Source organism: Dermacentor silvarum, chromosome 2, assembly GCF_013339745.2.
Source record: "Dermacentor silvarum isolate Dsil-2018 chromosome 2, BIME_Dsil_1.4, whole genome shotgun sequence".
NCBI lineage: Eukaryota > Metazoa > Arthropoda > Arachnida > Ixodida > Ixodidae > Dermacentor > Dermacentor silvarum.
The window spans coordinates 20,798,446-20,817,791 of NC_051155.1; positions in this window are offsets into that span (position 1 = coordinate 20,798,446).

The window sequence follows — 19,346 nt, forward strand, 5'->3', positions numbered from 1 at the left end:
TAGGGTACAGACGGCGAGGTGAGTAACGGTGAGCGTCAGCGTATGGGCGAGGAACAGGGAATGAGCTCCAGTACGGCGGCATCCACGTGGCGCGGCAGTGGCGGGATACATGACCTACTCGGTGGCAGCGGAAGCAGATCGGTTTGTGATCTGGGGTTCGCCATTCAGCTGGATTGCGTATTCTGGGAGCGAAATACTGGTCATTACAGGTTGTGGACATGAGAATGGGTGCCGAATCAAGTCGGGAGACAGAGCAGGTGGTAGCGATGCCAAGGTTTGCAATTTCTTGCCGCACAACTGCTTGAATAATGCAAATAGTGGGGGCCGCTTGGTCAAATGTACCGTCTATGGGGCCGGACTCGCCGCTTCAATTTCACGGCGAACGATACGCGTGGCGTTCTCTTGAAATGGACGTGTGGCGGTAAGAGCGGAGCAAGATGACGTGGCAGGGGTGTTTGGGAGCCGGGAAAACTGTGGGATGACTCGGCGGCTTTTGGCTACCTCGAAGCGGCGGCATTCTTTGACGATGGCGTCGACCGTAGAAACGTCGTTATAGACGAGCAACTTGAAGGCGTCGTCCGCGATGCCTTTTAGGATATGGCCAACCTTGTCAGCCTCGGTCATGTTATCGTCGACTTTCCGGCAAAGCGCGAGTACTTCCTGTATGTAGCAGACATACGACTCGGTCGACGACTGGACAGGGGTAGCAAGATCTTTGCGCGCAGCCTGTTGGCGACCTCACGGGTTGCCAAATAGGTCGCAAAGCCTCTCTTTGAAAGTGTTCCAGGTGGAGAGCTCGACCTCATGGGTGCGAAACCATACACGCGGTGTCCCGTCGAGATAAAAGGTCACATTGGCAAGCATGATGGTAGGATCCCAGTGGTGGCTTCGGCTAACACGCTCATACATGCTAAGCCAGTCGTCGACGTCAACGCCATTTTGGGCGGAGAATGTCCCAGGATCACGGAGACTAGGAACCGTAACGTACGTTGTGGTTGGCGCCGCAGGTGTAGGTGCAGACGGGGTGGTTCCATCGGAAGCCATGGCTGAGAAGACGACGGTGCGGCCACTTCGGAGATCCGTGGCGAGGACGGGGAACCTTCCACCTCCACCACAGTGTTACGCGAAGGACGAGTCAGTAATACGAGTAACTATTTACAGGTTATATTTTCAACAGCGGTTGCAGCGCTGACCGGTTAGATTCACCGCGCGAGCCGAGCTCTTTCCTTTTCCTCTTTTCTCGAATGATGGCGCCCGCGCGCCTCGTTCAAACAATCATATACCACACGCGTGTAGAAATACTCGTAATAACGAACAGGCGGATGGAAAAACCTTGTCTCTACTTGCCAACGATATGCCAGTGCAGAACGGTGAACTTTATGGCCAAATTGTCTCCGTATTGAGGGACACTGGCAGCAATACCATTGTATTGCGCTGTGCTCTCATACCCGACACGGCTTTAACGGGCACAACGGCGATAATGTTACTGGCGGATGACCGGAGTATCGAGATGCCAGAATCCAAAGTGAAGATTCATTCGCCATATTTTTCAGGCACCGTGGTAGCCAAGTGCTTGGAAAATCCCTTATATGATATTATCATTGGAAACGTTGCCGGTTCTCGTCAGCTGGTTCATGGTACAATACCAGGAATCTGGGACATCGCCGAACAGCGCCTCTAGCGGCCGCCTCTGAAAACATGCGCATTTTCTATGGGAGAGCGTCCTTTTTCCCAAATAACTAATCATAGAAGCCATATTTCAAAATATTACCGTGGAAATAGGCTCTAGGAGCTTAGCCCGACATCTCATGCAAGCGGTACCATTACTTACGACAGAAAACCCGTTCCAAATTGCGGGCGAAGTTCGAAGTATGGGAGTCTATGGAAAAGGCCAAATTTTGGAGGCTTTTTTGGCCAGTAAAAAGCAATTTGCGATGAGCCTATTGCATCGATCGACGTATTATTGGGGATTTATCAACTTCAATGACTCGGCTTTCATCTAGTTGCAGAAGCAACTCTTGGAATGGCAAAAAAGTCGTTCCAAAATCGCAGTTTTCATAACAAGGTCGCAGAATTTATTGTGGTACGTATATAAACGTAGTTTTTGCCTCCGGCAGCACTCAAACCGATAGCCGAGCGTTCGGCGCGACCACCGATTAGGATCGCTGATACCACGATTGGCAGTTCGCAGGTTCGAAGCCAGTGGCGCCGCAATTTTTTTTATCACTTTCTCGCTGCTTAGTTTGGCCGTTTCCCGCCAGATGGCATATTCCGAAATGCAGGTCATTTAGTTGCTGTTCTTGTTTCGTTTCTTTCTACTGTACCAACGTCTTCCTAAAAATAAAGATAGCTGGCTGGTTTCGTGAACATGCGAACGTGCTTCCAAACTTCTTTTGCACTTTAGGTGTAATGTATTTTAGACAATAAACCCAACTTTGTGTTTTCAAAGTTGATTTCTCTCTTAAGGCAAACATTTATGAAGACATTACTAAGAAATATTTTTGCCTATTCAGCTATGTCATGGAAAGGCGTGTTTGTGCGACTTTTGTTTAGCCTGAAACGTACCACAAAAATAAATAGTTTCCCTTATGTGCAATTAAAAGACGCAGAAGTAGAAAACTTGGCTGCAGCCCCAGACGTAGTATTCTTACAAATGAATACAGAAGCTATTTGACTGAGTATATTTGCATTATATCAAAGCAGAATTTTTCCGTACCCGATCTTCGGTGCAAATGAAGGCTGTCCGAATTATTTAACAAGTTTTTTTGCTTAGTAGAAACCAATACCTCGAAACATAAACATTCTATACTCAATATGCAGCGCACGTGTCTTATCATTTGAACCATTCCAATATACCTTCACGAAATTCCCGAAATAGTAAAGGTCTTCATATCCTTTTACCACGACGTACGCAGAGGACTATTGGAAATCACGCGGAAAGACACCGGGGCGTGTTAATGTAGTTTGTCGTGTAAAAATAGAGAACTATTGCAATCACAGACCACACCCTTTTTGAGTTATGCCCACAAAGCGTTGCAAGAAGACATTTTTTTCGGCTAGAATCACCAAAGTTACTATGGCATTCTGCTGTTCTGTTCTTAACTAACTCTATTGCTGAATCAGATCGCAGCACCATGATATAATTACTGGTACAATTCTTCAGTAATTCTGTAAGAATCTCCTCCTACACTAAATTTAACGTGTTTGGACAATTGAAGAAACATGAGAAAGGACCGTGAGGCTTGCAGAAATGTTCCATTATTTGAATCGTTTATCACCCATATTGGTACGGTGGTATTGTCATGATCACTCCAGCGTCCACGGACACCATTTATCACTTTACTGCCTGTAAAAAAATACTAAAGTGTCGTTCTTTGTGCGTGAGTAGCACAATCGCAGCTGATCCTTTCATATGGGCCCACTAAGCTACACCTTCCCTTTTCTGCCATGGTGCCACAAGAGATGTCAATTTCACCCTTGAATTTCTCCCTTTCAGTTTGCTAGAAAGTATAGGGACGTACACAAGACGAACAGGCGAAGTTTTGAAGTAGTCCTGAAATTTTAGTAAAATTTCATAGGCAATGTTATTATCCTTTATTTGTTTACATATTTATTACACCTGATTGGTGATAATAATGACGTGCTACATAATAGTTCAGTTCTTCTACTTAATAAGTCAAGTCTGAGTCTGCTGTCCTGAAAATTAACCAGGTGTAAGCACTGCATGATGTTGGCTGGAAGCCCATTCATTAAAAAAAATTTTGTGCAGAATAAAGAAAATGCAGGTGTTCAATCGCACAGTCGCCGCCAAAAGTTTACGCGGCCGAGGTTCTGCGAATAAGTTCATTTTCAACGCAGCTACCCCGCAGCCAGTAAAACTATGCAAAACTTTTGTTTTGTTTTCTCTAGACCAGTACACGCTGTAAATCCGAATATAACGATGCGTGACTAAGGCGTAGAAATATAAATATTTTTTCACCTTCCGGGGTACGAAAGCTTGTGACGCTGACTATACGTTCTGAAGGCGAGGTTGCTTTTTAGCTTATTTGTGATGACAAGCGCCGAGCTCTTGGTGATGGGATATTGGAGCGTAGAATTGTAGAACTTGTGCAAGCTCAGGCGACTTCACGACGCAAACCTAGCGATAGAAGCTCAGAAGGAGGAATAAACATTTATTGTAGAGCCAGCACTTTATGATGGCCGGGCCTAAGCCTCCCATGAGGGGACGTCGAGGGCTCACGGGCGTGCTGGGTCGCCCAGGTTTGGTCGTCGAGGGCGGAGCTGCGCAGAGCCTCACGCAACCTCGACGAGGGGGTCGTGGTGTTAATGTATGTGTACAGTGCTGGCCACTCCCACAGCACATGCGGAAGCGTAGCCGGGTGAGTGCCACAGCACCGGCAGTTGGGTGTACTGTAGACTTCAGGGAATATAAGGTGGAGGCGGGCGAGTGAAGGGTACGTATTTGTTTGTAGCAGACGCAGGGTGGTAGCCTGGGCCCCGCTGAATTTGGGGTGAGGTGGGGGGAAAGATCGGCACAGCATGCGTTTAGTTTATTAACACTGATCATAGATGAATAGTCAGGGTAAATGAATGTTACTGTCTAATTCTGGACAGACTCGAGTGTAATGCATACGTTCTAGATCACTGTAGGTTCCATATTAATTCCATACTACGCATTCCTATTCAAATTTTGGCCTGTCTTAAGCCTACCGAGTCTTAAGTAATCAAAATAGGTAGGAAATTGCTTCTTGGGATGTAGCCGAGGCCATGGTAGATGTGATTAGTGATGCGCTATATGTGAGTAGGCTGACTGGGATTATTACATGAAGTGCGCCAACGTACCTACGTAAAGCCATGGTGGAAATTATGGAGCCCTTTATTGTAAATATATTGAAGTCATCAGAGAGTGTCTCTGGTAAAAAGTTATGTTTATTAATATGAGGACTGATTAGCCTTCTGTTAAGCTGTTGGGAAAAATGCCATGTACGAAGTGCTATTGTGGTTAAAATTATAACGTTATCAGCGCTTCCAAAAGAAAGTGACTGTACAAGTCCATTTTTCTCGGGCGTTCATGTCACCTAGGTACCACCGCCTGACCCAAGACCTTTATGTTTTAAAATCTGCCCCGATGACGTAAGTTACGTTGCGGAAAAAAAAATACTCTTTCTAAAGAATGAACCATAACAGCTTCCCGACAAAGCGCAGTACGTTGCCGCAAGTCGTCATTTGTGATAACGATAAGAGCGACAGCCCGTCGTTAAAAATGACTTGTCACTCCCCGGTTTTTCTTTTTTGCTCAAGGATGCAACTAACCCGTACAAGGGTAATCCCTCCCTTCGCATGATGCTTGCGACCTTTCTGGTTCTGGACAAGCGCGTTGTTTGTGTATATTTCAGGCGCTTGGCATCGAAAGGCTTAAACCTTTAAACAGCGAAAGGCTGTCACAGTCGCTTCGGTAGCTGCACGGAAAGCGCGGACAATCAGTCTACTTTCAGCACACGCGCTCTCAGCCAAGACATATTTGCGAGAAAGGGGCTCCTATATTACCCATAGCGAGAAATGTATCCACAAATTACACCTCATTATCCCGATGTGTTTATGAGCCGCACTCTGGGCCTGTATTCCGTGTTATGACAAAAAATATACTTTGTGCACTGTCAGTCGCCTAAACATAAAACAGGAAATTGAAGTCATCACATCAACTATCATATATCATAAATTGAAAGAAATAAGACTGAAACTGTACTTCATAATACTCGCACTGCAAACTTTATGCATGTGATTCATTTCAATTTCCTATCTGTTCCAGGGTAGAAATATGGTGTTCAGTTGGTAAACACAGATTATTTTGCAATATTTGCTAATAATTTTTGCCTCCAACATATGTTCCTATTGGTCATGCACATTTCTATCTATCAAATATATGGTCGAAACATCACAAAGTCGAATTGTGAATCATTTAAAAGTTAAACTGACTTCTCCACATAGGGGAAATGCCGTAGGAATTTGAGAATGTAATAATACACAATCATTTGGTTGCATAAACTTCCTGGCTATAGGCATGTAATGAAAAGCTCAAATGTATTACACGGCTTTGTCTTTTCGCAGCAATTTCATTCACTGCATTTATAAAGCAATGTACGTTTTTTTTATTTTAGCGCGTGAGTCCAAATCCACATAGCAACCTATTTACCAAAGCGGTATAAGTTTCAAAAGCTTGTTAATTAGGTTGTCATTTGAGCAAATAAAACGAGAGACTTTCATACACAGACGAAATAAGCGGCTAAGAGGAACAACTGACTAGTTATTTCAGGAAAATAACTGAGTTTAGCTACGTAGTGTTAAACTACGTAGCTTTAAATTATGCGCATATTTTATACATCGCCGGATAGGGGTCATTGGAGATCGCTGGGCGAGGCGTTCGTCCTTCCATGGACATAAATATAGTCTGATGATGATGATGAAACATTGCCGGAGGTGACCAACTCTCATCCAAGAAATATTTTTTACAGTTTAATAATTTATTTATTTGCGCCGTCAGCACTCGAAGGCATTACGGAAGGAAGTGGGTTGAGCAGGCTAAACAAATAATGCAATGATTAAAAAGTAAGTTTCTAATCATATAATTTTAGCTGGTGGTACGTGGAAAAAAGTTCAGTGCGCACGACGAAGGCAGCTTTACAATTATACCATATTACCTGACCTTACAAAGAATTTAAAAGGAACATAGTAAGTAATTAACAATTCAGATTACACAACGTACGGTAGTTGATCTTGCATGGAACTTGCGTTTATTTGTACTCTTTATGATTTCTTTGGGGAGGCGATACCATTCAAGGGCTGTGTGAGGCCAGAAAGAGCTGAATGAAGTTAATGTGCCTAAATCTGATACGTATTTTGTACAGCTGATCAATACGATGCCATATATATGGTGACGGAGATACAGTCGTAGGCGGATATATCAAGCCAACTTATAACGAATTATTCTGTATATCGAACAGCTGTAAAATCCCCTTGAAAATTCCATGCAAATGTATCGGGCTGGTGCACGCGTATAAAGAACGCTCGTTCACCAGCACATTCGATATATCGAACGCGGCGCCATGCAGAAGACCTCATAGTGCACTCCTTTGTACACTTTGAGCTATTCTGGCACCTGGAGGTGGAGAAGAGATAGTGCAGTCAGTTGAGCCCCGTCAGGCTGTTCAGCTAGCCCTCATGCTACCTCGGACGTCAACATTCCTTCTATCCGATTTTGGAGGCGTCGTAGTGTGGGTTGAGTGCCTATTCACGAGTTTATTTTCCGCAAGCGATGGCCGCTACAAGTGTAAAGAAAGAATCAGCTTGGACTTTTCAATGAAGTTGAAAGTGAACCAGCATTTTTTTTGCGGGTAAATAAAGTGTCCTTGCTTTTTCCCCCATGTTGCGTGCAGTAAGTTAGCAGCTCTCAGATGCACTAACCGGTAAGCCACCGCTTACCTGATGGCCTATTATTTTATATACCGAATTACCTATACAACGAACTTCTTTTGATCCCCTTCAGATTCGATATATCCGGGATCGACTGTATCAGTTTACGGTTTACAAATTCAAGTTTAGCTTTATTTGGGGTTAGAGTAGCTATTCGATCATAAGTTGAACATATAAAACGAGTGGAGTAAATTTGAGTTCTAATGAGGTAATAAATACAATGGAATTTCACACATTGGATGGATACTTAAATTTTGTTCCTATTAGTGTTTTCTATAGTAACATGAGAGAGGATGGTGGCATTATAAGTGTACAGGAGCCAATAACCCAACGTTCGATCCGCAGTGTTACTAATGTCGATATGCCAGGTAAGATTGGCGGTAATAGGTTGACCAGGTAAGATTAGCGGTACTATGAACACATGAATACTTTTATGAATATACAGGCTGTAGCTCCGTGTTGTTAAGTAAGTAATTATACCAGTGTCACACGGGCGTTTGGAAGGCCTTCCAACCGATAGTCAGTTGACTCAAAGGTCAAGTTCGAGCTGCTACACGTGCGGTTTCAAAGGCCGCCGAGTCAATAGTCTATCGAGTCAACGGAGCACCCTACAACTCTATTGAAATCTGGATGGCCTTTGAGCAACAGAAGCGGAAACAGCGCGAACATGCCGTCTCGTTCACAGTGTGCTTGTACTCACGGTTAGAAAGAACAAATCCAACCAAAATGCTCTAAAAATACTATACATGAGTGTTATTATTTATTCGATAAACTATTTTCGTCACTTCATATGTGCGAACTGCACATACTCTCGACAACAGCGACGTGCTTGTGTTCATTCCTTCCTTCATGTTGTCTAGTACACTCTCCTTCTACTCCATGTGTTGCCGGATTCTGTCATATCGCCGCCATTTCGCAACATAAAATAAATTATAGCGTTTTTAAGTGGTTTTAATGTTCTTTATATTTTGGTTACATGAAAACGAAAATAAAGATCCGCAGCGCCACACAATTTTGCGAGAAACGCCTGAACCACTCAATGGCCTTTCAAAAGCGCCGTGTAGCAGCGCGACAACTCCTTCGAGTCGATAGAGTTGTGGCGTTTCGAAGGCCGTCGACTGGAAGGCCTTCCAAATGTACCCGTGTGACACAGGTATAAGTCGAAGAGTTGTTTTGAATGGGAGTTGCTCAGATGATGTTGCTGCTACGTCTGGTGTGCCGCAAGGCTCCGTGTTGGGGCCGATTCCTTTCCACTTTTTTAATGCGAAAGCATTATATGCCCCATTACGTGAAAACCCATTACGTGAAAACCCGCTACCAAAAATGGCCGACGGCAAAGGGTAAAAACGCGTAAAAAATGCCAGAATTGATGACAAATTTAGCAGGCAGGTTCATGTAAACAAACTAAACTAATCCCTTTGAAAAGAAAAATAAGTAACTTTTGATCTGGGCTGGAATCGAAACCGGGCCTGCGGCGAGCGGAGGAGACCCGACTTTGTCCCCTACGACCGGATAAACTCATCCTAGCCAACTCATCCTAGCTCGACTCGCAACTCCCGCTCCACCGCTACTCCGAATTCCGTCGCTGCCGAAAATGTATGCAGCCATCTATGCCTCAAGCTCTGGCGAGGAGCCGGCCCCGGCCGCCCCAACTCTCTGCCCTACGCCACCCCAAGCTACCCATCAATGATCCTAAAATCATCCTCCGTCCCCGTGGCGGCCTCAAGCTTCGGACCGTGAACGGCGTTGCGCTTCGTGATGGGATTCTGCAAGCAGCCCGCCTCGGACACCAAAGGGCCAAGCCAGACACCGTAATCATCAACACCCTCCAACACGTCGTCCTCATCAACACTCCCTACACACAACGCCGACACCACTACCTCGAACAAGACTTTTCGAACAAGACTGGGTGCCCAAGCACCTCTACTACTCCTCTGTACTATATAGGTGCTACATCTGAAACAGCCTGAAACCGTAGCCATCTCCTGAAACAGCCCTCCAACCGTACCAAGCCTATGGCCTGATCTCACTCCTGGACCAGACTCAGGCAACCCCCACTTCCAGTCCCCCAAAAACCACCTGTACAGGAACCCGGCCGCCCCACCAGTGAGGTGAGCTGGGCAGACGTAGTCTACCAGGACTACGCCAACCCCCTCTAGAAAATGTTGCATGTCCGCGCACAGCTCGCCTCCCTCCACAACACCAACCAACGCCTTCAGTCGCAGCTGCATGCCTTCCTGCAGGTCCTCACCCCTACCCCGGCGACAATGATCTCGGCCGCTCATAAACTCCCTCCCCTACTACCTTCTCCTCCTACTCGCGAGCAGCCGGCCAAGAAGAGGGCTGCAATTCCCACTACCTCCTCGGCCACACCAACATCGGCCGCGGCAACCCCGGCCCTAATCCCACAATTCGAACAACACGTGGAGGCCAAAATTCAGGCCGTGGTGCAGACGGCCATCCAAGCCTTCACCCAACAATTCTCCAACCTCACTATCCGTCTCGACGAATTTGCTCGCCAAATTGACGAGCGATTTACGGAGCAAGATGCCCTCCACGCGACAGCCTGTGCTGCCGCGCTATAGTGCCTAGAATATAGTAAGTATATTCTAGGCCCTATAGCCGCGCGGCCTAAAAAGAAGGCCAAGCTCAACACCCTCTCCACTTCTCCGCTGCAAACTATACCCTTTAGGTGTGGCACCAAATGTGTACTTATATAAAAACGTTGCGAGGCGAGAAGGTGGTAAAGACTTCCGACGCTGCTCGACAAGTTTCCCGTTCTGATCTCGTCGAAAACCTCCGAGCCGCCCCCAGAGGCCCTGGCAACAGTCACCAACGCCGCGCGCGTTCGGTGCGAACGCGCGCAAAACGGCGACGGCGTCGACAACAGTTGTGCGCGTTGCGGGTGCTGCTGCATCTCCTAGTTTATACAGCTGATAAAACTACTATCCTTACTCCGTATAGCTCTCTACTAAGTTGCTATCGCCATTGGTGCTTCGCCTTTCGGGTGTCTCCTTGCCTGACCCCTTGTATTTATGTCCAATTGAACGCCGCGGAGCGCTCCTTCGAGTTACGAACTCGTGGGCAAGCGAGTGCGTTCAGACGTTTAGCGCGTTTTCATTAGCGCCGAAGCGCCGTTAGAACGCAGGGGTAAACTTGCACGGAGGCGGAACGTGCGGAAAAAACATTTCACCAAAGCAGCGTTGTACACGTTTCTCTAAAACAGGAACGAAAGCTGGTTCCTCGTTCCTTCCCAATCTTGGAACGAGTTCCCGTTACAAGTTCCATTAATGCGAATGGAACGCCTTCCAGTTACATTTCTAACATTGTAACGTGTCGTTACATTAACGTTACCTTTGATTTTTTGAAATTAAATTGTGGTGTCGGATAATCTTGCGACGAAATAAAGTGTGAAATTTAAATCTCACATCAAACTAAGTATATTATAAGAATTTGAATATTGCCGGCGGCACATTATCTGGAGATAAAAAGAATCCAAAGCAACGCTCCTAGACGAATTTTTTTCAAGCAGCACCGGACATACTCCAGACATGTTTAACTGCCACTTTGGTGCTCGTCTATTACAAGTGCAACACGTACGGCACTTTCCACTTCGGAATTCAAATGCGCAGTCAGGATACTGAGCTTCAGATCTGCAAATAGAAAGTTACTCGCATGCACCAATAGAATTGAATGTCTGCACAAGAAACCGCATCGAAAGGAACAATACTTAGGCGTTTAATGAACGCTGATCCAATATTGCAGTATGAGCGGAAAAAGAAATGTCCAGAATAGATGTTCTTAATTTAGTAAAGACCCTTGTTTGAACTGGGTAAGAGTTACATCTCGATGTTAGTGTCCGACAGGCCGCCATGGCGGAAATAAACTACAGAAGGGAGCGTCACGTGCCAATCTTGAAGCCTAGTCATTAAAAAAAATATAATGCAGAACTCTCGAAAAAAAAATGCACCATAGTCACGTGACAGACAAGCGATAGTTCTTTGCGTGCGTGCGCCGGTGCGCCTGTTTAGTGCCGTGGAACGTTTACAGAAGGAACGCCGTTCCCTGTGCCGTCCCTTTGTAAAAATAACGAGTTACCGTTACAGTTCCACCGAGCCTTAAAGGAATGGTGTCATTCCTCCGTTCCTCCCAAAAGGAACTAGTTCCTGGAACGCCGTTCCGTACAAAACTGCACCAAAGGGAATATATCGCTATCGCATAGCCACACGTAAGCAGTTTGAAATGTCTCTGCCGAATTTCTTTTTTTTAACAGCAAAGCTGTTTAAGCCAGCCGTAATTTGCGGTGCGTATCAAGAAACTACCAAAAAAGAAATTAATAAACTTTCTTGCAGCGTTGGGTTTCGAGGCCGCGTACCTCCGGTCCCAAAGCGAGCGTCGGAACCACTAGGCTCTACAGCCACGCTGCCAGAACATGCATTTATGCTAACCATATGATTGCGTTCGAGAGTCGTCGTATTCCTCCACAGCTGGCGCGTTTGTACGCTCGTGCTCTGCGAGGTGAAGAGGTTTTGCGTGCTGCGAGAGAGAGAGAGAGAGAGCGACGCATTCACGGAGCGAGTCTCCTGGAACGCGGTGTCGGTGTTGCAAGCCGCGCTGTGCAACGCGCAGTGTCGGCCGTAAGTCCGAGACACGCGAAAAGAAATTATCGTCTACATGAGATGAAAAGTTCGCGCGCACTTCCGGAAAATGCTGGGCTACGATCACACAGCTTCGCTGTTTCAAGCGTTGCGCGGCCGAGTGCAAGGTTTTTTATTAGCAATATGTGTGATATTATGGAACCGGGATGCAATTTTTGTGGATGATTGTGTACTGTGTGCAAGGGCATCTAATGAGTCATTGTTTTTATTGGCGGCCAACTTGAAGCGCGTATAAAAATTGTGTGTCACTAATAGCATGGCCCTAAACATAAATAATTATGTAGACATTAGCTTCACTACAAAAATGTTACAAAATCAGATATAAGTATTTGTTAAGTGGCCAGTTGAAATAAAAAAATAATTCACCTGTGAAATATTTAGGTATTATGCTGTCAGAGGATGGCTCTTGGTCATAACATCTCAATACCGTGGTTAGAAATGCCGGGCATGCCCTTCACTTGCAACAAAGTTTAAAACATATAAGTATTAACGTAAAAGAGCAGCGTAAAAAACAAATTTTACCAATGTTCGTGTAGTCATGCCCTGTGTTGAATGCGGTTTCTGATGTGCATATCAATGCAGCATTGGGTGAACGTTAAAGAACCCCAGGTGGACTAAAGTAATCCGGAGTCCCCCACAACGGCGTGCCTCATAATCAGATTGTGGTTTTGGCACGTAAAGCCCAACAATAAATTTTTTGCATATTAATGCTCTCGAAAAAGTCCAATTCGTCGCGACACTGTTCGACCTGGGGATATACAACCACTTTCTAAGTGTAAGAGGAAAAAATAACTTGACTGGATCCTTTTGCTTGAACAGGGAAGCAGGTTACGTCTTAAATTGGTTTACTCAATCTTTCATAATCATATTGACACGTATGCATGTTTATCTTTCACCGGTGACCACTTTTCACCCGCTAACAAATGTTAAACGTAGTCGCTAGGCACAGGACACGCCTGCAGGTATCAGAAGTTTCTGGAACGTTATCGATGCTTCTATCCGTTGTCTCTTGTCACCGACGCTCATGTCATCTGATTGTATGAGCAACGCGAATTATCTAGAACTTTCTGGAAGACACGCGGGTACCACGGATTATTCTGGGACCTTCGATGACTCATGTATAAAAGCCGACGCGTTTCGCCGCTGATCAGATTTCGACGATCGCCGTCTGTGTTCGCCGCTTTCGTTGTGCTTCGAGTGTAGCTTGATTTTGTGGGCCTGCAAGGGTTCGCCGTCAGCGCGCCACGTCCACAGCTTGGCGAGCGGTCACGTGACATCGCCGATTACCTCGCCAGAGCCCAGTGGCAATCACGACGACCCTCACGCTCGCCGTCACCAGGCCGCTACATCTCGCCCCGGGTTGGGCCGGGTAAGGGCTGTATGCCGGCTCAACCCGGGGCCGATCTCATAGCCCTTACCCGGGAAACTAAAGGCAGTAACCGATGGCGGTGCGGTTGCTGTACGACGCAATGCTGAAGATACTCCGCCGCCGACGAACTAAATTCGCGAATCATCATGACGAGGTATCAGCATAGCGCCTGGCAAGAGCCTTGACGACAACACTTCGCCGCCGAAAGTAGACCTACCAACGCGACGTAGCAGCAGCGCAGCAAGCCGACGCAGCCGTGATCCGACGCCACGACTTAACCGTAACGCCAGACCGATCTAAACGTGCTATTCGATGGTCATAACGTCACCGCTCTCGTCGACACTGAAGCCGACTATTCCGTCTGCAGTGGCGAGTTCGCCGCCAAGTTGAAGAAGGTGAAAACGGCCTGGCAAGGATCCGATATCCGGACAGCGGGAGGCCACCTAATAACGCCGGCTGGAATCTGCACAGCGCGAGTCACGGTAAACAACCGCACTTACCCGGCGAGCTTCGTAATCCTGCAGCACGGCTCCAGGGATGTTATCCTAGGCATGGACTTTCTAAACCAACACGGTGCAGTCATTGACTTAAGGTCCAAGTCGATAACGCTTTCAACGCACAACGCGACACCACCGGATACAAACACCAATTACCATGCCTTGAATGTGCTAGAAGAACAAGTCACCGTTCCGCCTCGCTCCAGCGTAATGATTTCCGTCGGTACCGAAGTGCCTACAGACATGGAGGGTGTCATCGAGGGCGATCATCACTTACTGCACGACCGTGAAATTTGCGTCGCTAAAGGCATAGGTGAGCTACATGAAGGCAAAGCAAGAGTGATGCTTACGAGCTTCAGCCACGAATACAAGCACATTAACAAAGGCACCACGGTCACCTACATCGACGAAATAGTACAATCCAGCGGTGCTTTCGCCTTCACGGATTCTAGTGCACCTGCAACGATGACTGTAGTACCTGAACCAACTTTCGACGTCAATCAGAACCTTCGCAATCATAAGAAAGAATAGCTAAAAGCTTTGCTCCTGCAATACAAGAACTGCTTCTCGTCATCGTCAAAAGTTCGACAAACCTCTGTCGCCAAGCACAGCATCATAACCGACGAATATGTCCGCCCACTTGGTCAGAGCCCCTACCGAGTTTCGGCGCGCGAACGCGAGGCCATAAGGCAACAAGTCGACGAAATGCTACGCGACGACATCATCCAGCCATCCAAGAGTCCGTGGGCGTCCCCCGTAGTGTTAGTAAAGAAGAAGGATGGAACGCTACGTTTCTGCGTCGATTATTGCGCCTCAATAAAATCACGAAGAAGGACGTATACCCTCTCCCACGTATTGACAACGCCTTGCATCGACTCTACAACGCAAAGTACTTTTTGTCAATGGACCTCAACACCGGCTACTGGCAAGTCGAAGTCGACGAGAGGGACCGGGAGAAGACTGCCTTTATAACACCAGACGGACTGTTCGAGTTCAAGGTCATGTCGTTTGGTCTTTGCTGGGCACCTGCGACTTTCCAACGCGTCATGGATAATGTACTGGCAGGCTTGAAGTGGCAGACTTGCCTCGTCTATTTGGACGACGTCGTTTGCCTCAAGCTTCTAGGAACACATCCGGCGCCTTCAAAAGTTCTTCAAGTTATCAAGACCTCCGGACTCACGTTAAAGCCAGAAAAGTGCCGCTTCGCATACGAGGAGCTCTTGTTTTTGGGCCACGTCATCAATCGAAGCATTTGAAGAACTGAAGCGACGCCTGCAATCGCCGCCAATACTTGCACATTTCGACGAAATAGCCGATACCGAAGTGCACACCGACGAAATCAGTGTAGGTCTTAGCGCTGTGCTTGTGCAGAGGACTGACGGACTAGAAAGGGTTGTAAGTTACGCTAGCCGGTCGCTGTCGAAGGCGGAACAAATTATTCCACAACCGAAAAGGAATGCCTCGCCATCATCTGGGCTACATCAAAGTTTCGTCCCTACCTCTATGGAATCCTTCAAAGTTGTCAGCGACCACCACGCCTTGTGTTGGCTAGCTAACTGGAAGGATCCTTCAGGTCGCCTCGCACAATGGAGTCTGACACTTCAAGCATTCGACATCACCGTCGTTTACAAGTCCGGGCGAAAGCACTCTGACGCCGACTGCTTGTTTTGCGCCCCCGTTGAACCGCCGCCACAGGATGACCAGGATGACGACACTTTGTCGGGACCCATCAGTCCTTGTCTGCTTGTCTGGCGCCCCCGTCGAACCGCCGCCACAGGACGACCAGGATGACGACACTTTCTTGGCACCCAACAACAGCGAGCTGACCCGGAACTAATGAGCCTTGTAGACTGCCTGGAAGGCAAGACCATCATTGTGCCCAAGGTGTTCAGGCGAGGATTGGCGTCGTTTTTCTTGCAAAACGACATTCTCTTAAAGACGAACTTCTCGACTGTTCGAGCCAACTACCTCCTCGTGGTACCCTCAGCATTGCGTCCAGAGATCCTGCGAGCTCTCCATAGCGACCCAACTGCTGGACACCTCAGTTTTTCCCTCACGCTCGCGAGGATCAAAGAAAAATACTACTGGCCTCGCCTCTCTGCCGACGTCGCCCATTACGTAAGGACATGCCGAGACTCTCAGCGACGCAAAACACCGCCGACAAGGCCAGCCGGACTCCTACAGCCGATCGAGCCACCTCGCCGACTGTTCCAGATGATCGGGATGGTCATACTGGGGCCTTTCCGACGTCGACGTCCGGGAATAAATGGATCGTCGTAGCTACGGACTACCTCACGCGCTACGCCGAAACAAAAGCCTTGCCCAAAGGCAGTGCCGCCGAGGTAGCCCGATTTTTCGTTGAGAACACCCTCCTGCGTCACGGCACTGCAGAAATCCTCGTCAACGACAGAGGTACAGCCTTTACGGCAGAACTAACTCAAGCCATCCTGCGATACAGCCACACAAGCCATCGCCGAACCAACGCCTACCACCCGCAGACGAATGGCCTCACCGAGCACCTAAATAAGACCATCAGCGACATGCTGGCAATATACGTCGACGTCGAACACAAGGCGTGGGATGCCATCCTTCCGCACGTGACCTTCGCATACAACACGGCCGTGCAAGAAACGACGCACGTGGCGCCGTTCAACCTGGTCAACGGAAGGAACCCGGCAACGACGCTTGATGCCATGCTACCAGACGTCAAACGACGAAGAAAATCTCGACGTTGCCAGCTATTTGCAGCGTTCCGAAGAAGGCCGACAGCTCGCCCGCCTGCGCATCAAGAACCAGCAGAGGACCGACAGCCGACACTACAATCTTCGACGACGCTACGTCGAGTACCAGCCCGGCGACCATGTTTAGTTCTGGACTCCGATACGCCGACGAGGACTTAGCGAGAAACTGTTACGTCGCTATTTCGGACCATATAAGATCATCCGACGTATTGGCACACTGGACTATGAGGTTGTGCCAGACGGCATTTCGTAATCACAGCGGCGCCGGGCACGACGTGAAGTCATAGAGTTTCTCACTATAACACCTAGAGGGTAAACTGGCGCCACCGTCTATGCGATTTTCTTAAAGGGCGCCGTGCCCTCATGGGAATGACGGGATATGTGTCTGCGAGGCTTGTGTTGGCTGGTGTTGTACGAGGCTCCGTCTAAAACATGTCTATATTGCTACACAAATAACGCATTCTTAAAATAAAATCTACATAAAAGGCTTTCATTCACCCATATTACATCTCTCAATAAAGTTTACTCACCTGCAATGCAGCATCAAGCAAAGAAAAGCAAGAACAGACGACAAGTTTTTCCAAAGCGAGCGAGAATCTTATCGTCTGCCATCCAACTTTAGCGGCCAGCTGATACTTATTACGTTCCATAGAATTCTGCATTGAATAGTATGTCGTCAAAATTAAACAAAACATGTTTTGTGTAATAATAAAGCTAAAGCAGTTTTTTACGTGCTGTTTTAGCAGGAAATGAATCATTGTGACAGACGGAACGGTGCTAGCCAGGCGCGTCTTCAAGGCATTCTGGCTCTCCAAGAACGATGCCAATCCGAAGTCGCATTATACCGGCATTCCCATGGATACCACAGCGCAGCAGCGCCAGTTTTCCCTCTAGGTAATATAGTGAGAAACTCTACGCGTGAAGTCATCCACGTGGTGCGTCTTAGCCCTTTCTACGCCTGCTGACGAACTTAGGTACTTTGTTACTTTGTTATTGTTTTTTGTTGTTTTTATTGTGATAGCAATTATATGGACACTTAAACCGGATTTCTGCCGTCGCCGTGAGGTTCCGTATAGATTCCAAGGGCGATAAAATCATCGCCGCGCGCCGTATGCGCGAGCGAAAGCGCGAGGGGGGGGGGGGGGGGACGCGCGCGCTATCACGGAGAGTGAACGCACGGCCGAAAGCAAACGCGACCGTCACTCGAAAGGCCGTGGGGGTATGGGAGGGAGGGAGGCGGGGCGACGCTGTGCTCCGGCACCAAAGGCGTATCTCGCAATCGGGCGTAAGGAGAACTTGCCACTCTATCTCCCACGCGAAAGCAACAAAGCGGTAAGGCAGCGCGGGGAGGGAGGGGGGGGGGGGGCGCAGCTTCTACTCTGCCAACAACTCCGTTCGTACTTTGCCCGGCTGTGGCCGTCGCCTGCACGGTGTCCTATCTCCACACGGCTCTGACCTTTGTATGCGCTGTACATCCGCCGCTCAGTTTCCTTTGAAGCGATAGACCCCACGAACCTTGCCCGCTGCGGCGGCTGCGATTGCTGCCAACGTTTTGACAGTCGTTGTATGCGGTCATTCAGTGTGATCTATTCATGTTTGCTTGTGCGCGCTGACACCACGCTTGTTAATTCAGTTAGTAAGCGGATGTGTCCAAGTTTATGCAGCCGATAAAACTACTATCCCTACTCCGAATAGCTCTCTACTAATTTGCTATCGCAATTGATGCTTCGCCTTTCGGGCGAAACTGAGAATTTTTTTTCTCTCTCTGTACGCGTGGTTTTGTTTTCGCTTTCTTGTTTGTATCATCGGGACGATGCTTTTTAAGGGGAGGGTATTGACACGTATATATGTTTATCTTTCACCGGTGACCGCTTTTCACCGGCTAAAAATGTTAAACGTTATCGCTAGGCACAGGACGCGCCTACATCACGGTGTAAGATATATACTCTTTAGGTGGGGACACTCGCGAGGCGCGATCGACCAGATAAAGTAGCAACAGCGCGCGTCAATCGGTCAGGTGCCGGCAGCGGATACCTATCGGCGGTACGAGGCAACTTCAAGACAGAAAAGGTTTTATCTACAGTTGCTATAGCAACCGGGCGATTCGCGGGAAATCCGAAATGGTTGCGCGACGCGTGAAAGTAGGTCACCGTGGTGAGGGGCGCGAGGGAAGAGGGCATCGCCTTGACGGAGCAGATACGGCGGCGCGATCTCTGGTTGCTTGTGTTATGCGCGCACTCCATGTCCGCGAAAACTTTTGCCTGCGTTCTAAATGCGCCTCGGTAAGGCCCACCGTGACAAGGCCAAATCAAAACGTGCCAAGTGGCGTTCAAACTCGTAAGGCAAGATGCACAGCACGGGACGGATCGCCGGTTTATACTTCGGACGAGCGTGACGTGGCTCATTGCAGCCGAATCACGTCGCACAAAAGGAAGCCGCTGACGAAATGCTCGCGGCATGATTTGTTGAAGCTATAGCCATGTCTCTGATTAAGTGGTCTAACCCGTCGTGTGAATCCGGCTTAAGAAATGCTTAGAGGCCCTCCGAGTTTGTGGTGTTGAAATGTTAGTAGCTGTTATTCGCTCGCCTTCCGTCACATTATGTTGCTTGC